General features: G+C 45.3%; 1 pseudogene; it reads right to left on the bottom strand.

Moving 5' to 3' along the window:
- Nucleotides 1-3,324: 3,324 nt before the first annotated feature.
- Nucleotides 3,325-3,405, bottom strand: LOC133649280 (U4 spliceosomal RNA; annotated as a pseudogene).
- Between the last annotated feature and the right edge of the window lie 295 nt (nt 3,406-3,700).

Genomic DNA, 3,700 nt, shown 5'->3' with positions numbered 1-3,700 from the left:
TTGAAAGGATGGACCAGAACATCAAAAACTAATTGGCTAAAATCTGTGCACAGACCAAATTTAATTGGATTGACATGTTGCAATTAGCGTTAATGATCATTCGAAGGTCCGTGAATAAAACTGTTTTACTGCCCTTAGAGTTTTTCACCCTATGAGCTGCATACAGGTCAGCGCTTCCCAGGACCAGCAGCCCCATGGAAGGAGGAATCAGCGTAAAACCAAAATGGTATTTTACACAAAAAATTGCAGAATTTGTGTGCCAGTTCTTCTGTACAGATTCCCTTCCGCCCGCTGAGAGGGTCAAGATCAAGGTCATCAAACGCAAGTGGACGGAGCCCAGGTGGACTGGTCCCTTTAAGGTCGTGGAACGGACGTCCCACGCCCTTCGACAGGCTGGTAAAGGGGACACCTGGTACCACCTCTCCCTCTGCACTACTGCTGAAGAACCTGACAGATTACCAGCGGATGTCATTGCTGACATCGCCACAACATCTGTCCCTCTTGACCCCCTCGCCACATCATCTGCCCCACAGCCCAGGAGACGAGAGAGATTTTCTACCTACATTACTCTTTTCAACTTCTATATTGTATATCCTTGTGTGAGACCAATCCAGTATGCTAAATGTTTCTTAGTTTTTCTTGCTTGTTTTCAGCATAACTATATGTGTCGTTACATTAAGTGAAAAGTTTGATGTTTATCCCCGTTTTGTTACCTAAATTACTCTGATTTTGATAGACGAAAGGCAGGATGTTACACCCGACTAGTATTCCCTGACGGACTGGTGCTTGGGCGTGTTCTACTGTCTTTGTGTCTCAGTTCATCCTTCCTGACGACAGTGACTGACAAGTGTCTAAGAACATACAGCGGACTTTAAATAGACTGGGTCAAAGGGGATAGCAAGACTTATTTTTTGACCTGTGCAGTGTGATTAAGTACGGGGGACACAATTGCTATTACCGTGGTAATAACCTCTATATTTGTTACGACCCAACCCTGAACCATTGGTGTCGGATGCAGACAACATACTATGGTAAGTGGTGCCCATCGTCCCTTTTATGTTGTTTTGGGGGTTGACCTGACTGATACAGACTCTAAAGGAATTATTAAAATTAATGTCCTTGAGAGGGCGTTAACTACCTCTACACCCTCTGTAGCACCTAAAGTACCACCCCACCTCGGTGGTGTTTCAAAGGCTCTCACATCTGTGCGTGCTAATGACATCACCACCGAAGGCCTGGTAACTTTGACATTAGGAGCGGGTGCAGACAACCTGTGGCTCAGGTGGATGCCAAAACCTGGGTGACTGTGTTGCTTCTTCCGATGGACGTCCCTTTTCCCACACTTACCCCGCCCCTTTTAAGTTGACTGACATGTGTACCCTTCTGTTGACAATGCCACCCGACTTCTTCCCTTTGTGGCCCAAAAGCTGAATTACACGTGTTTTCAAATTACAGGACCCTCTTCGTCCCCCAACAAATTGGGTGACATTAACCATTACTGGTGCACCACACTGACAGATGGCTCTAGGATAGGCCCTTGGGCACGAGCTGACTTATTCTGGTGTTGTGAGGAGCACAGATTGTACATTAGAATCCCGACGTCAGCCGTTGGGCTTTGTGCTATGGTTAGACTGGTGACCCCAGTCACCAAATTAACACCCCTTGGAACTCCTGTTTCAGCGGCCTCTCTAACTCCCCGCCGCCATTGAGACTAACCAACCTGACTCGTGACACAGTTGAGGGACTTGCTGAACAACCTCCCTCAAGACCATCCAGAACCGCACAGCCCCTTGTGCTAAGTGTCACTAAAGGGGGTCTAGCAAAGTGGTAACTTTAAGACTTTAATGTGGGGCGTGCTTTATAAGTTTTGTACAAGTAATAAAGATCTTATTAGAAGATCTTAAAGGGGGACTTGTGGGAAGCAGATCAGAATCATATCCATATTTAAGTGTTACTTCTTTCTAAACTCCTATAGTCATATAAAGAACACCTAGTATTCTTCCTTCTTTTGAGTCTCATAGTAAGGTGTCGGCCTTCTAGATTGGAATGTGTCAGAGTAGAGATAACTCGGAGTAGTCTAACCAAAGGGAGTGGGGGCGAGGGACAGAGGGAAGATCATGGGACTTCCGGGGGTTTGAGGGGAGACCGATCTGGACCGGGCTGGGGAACGCTTGTGTGCTGGGTTGGTCTCAGGTTTGTCCTCTAAGCTTTGAGAATAAACTACAAAATACCAAATATTGCCTGGTGATTGAATATAAACATCAGCTTATTGCCATAAAAAGAATCTGGGAGAGACTAGCAATTTGAATTCCCCATTGGAGGAACGCTGGTCGACGCAACAAACATAATAATGACATATTTAAGTATATTTGTTATATAACATAATATTTGTCACGACTTGGTCTCTGGCGTGGTTTGTTCTCCCGTGGTGCAAATGAATTGGACCGGACATGGCGTGCAGGGGAGGACATGATTAATATTTAAACTCAAAAAAGCTCAAAAAAGGTATAAACAAAAAGCGCTCACAGCGGAGGTAAAAACTTGACTATGAAAACAAAAGGCACGCACAAAGGCGGAAGTACAAAACTTGGCTATAAACACAAAACTTGCACAAAGGCAGAAACTATGAACAATGAAACAAAAACACTAACTGGGGCATTAATAAACAAAAACTTACTTGGCATGGAAAGATCAGCATGGACTATGGAAGCATGGGTAAAAGTTATCAAGTGAAGAGAAGGTGATGTTGCCAGGAAGACAGCCTGGCAACTGGGAGCTTAAATAGTGACATGATTAGTGACAGCAGGTGTGTGACTCAAAATGTGAAAACGTGAGACAGGTGCGTGACATGAGGATGTGAACCAGGTGAAACTAATGGTTACTATAGTGACAAAGCAAGGGAGTGAAAACAAGAACTAAAAAGTGTCCAAAAACCAAGCAAAACATGGCCAAACAAACACATGATCAACACAGACATGACAATATTGAGGTATTTAAATGTATTTATTATTATATTTGCCTACTATTAAATAAAGTTAGAGTTAGTGAAAGTCACACACAAACTAGGTGTGGTGAAATTACTCTCTGCATTTGACCCATCCTCTTGTTCCACCCCCTGGGAGGTGAGGGGAGCAGTGAGCAGCAGCGGTGGCCGCGCTCAGGAATCATTTTGGTGATTTAACCCCCAATTCCAACCCCTTGATGCTGAGTGCCAAGCAAGGAGGCAATGGGTCCCATTTTTATAGTCTTTGGTATGACTCGACCGGGGTTTGAACTCACGACCTACTGATCTCAGGACGGACACTCCAACCACAAGGCCACTGAGCAGGTCTTTAAAAATTTAACTAGCAATAATCGCGCCTCGGATAAACCTCATAGGCTACGATACTGCCACTGTGTAAAGCTGATATACATCTCCCGGAGATGGGTCAGCATCAACGAAGATGATCTCCGTTGATGCTGACTCACTCAATCACTCTGCATACTGAGGCTTTCAACCAGGAGAAGATGTCATCAGATGGTGTCCAATTTTAACGGGGCGTTTCAAACCTGAACCGTGATGCCCTCCAGTCGACTTGTCGGCAGAGATGGCCAGTGACTCCCCATCTCCTACTGGTTGCTAGCTCAGCCCCTCCCTCCTATTCTGGAGGCAGAAAGACACTCATTCTGCTGCCTGCTAGCCTGCGATCAGCTGTCTTCC

Source organism: Entelurus aequoreus, linkage group LG04, assembly GCF_033978785.1.
Source record: "Entelurus aequoreus isolate RoL-2023_Sb linkage group LG04, RoL_Eaeq_v1.1, whole genome shotgun sequence".
Classification (NCBI taxonomy): Eukaryota; Metazoa; Chordata; class Actinopteri; order Syngnathiformes; family Syngnathidae; genus Entelurus; species Entelurus aequoreus.
This window is presented reverse-complemented; position numbering and strand designations above follow the sequence as displayed.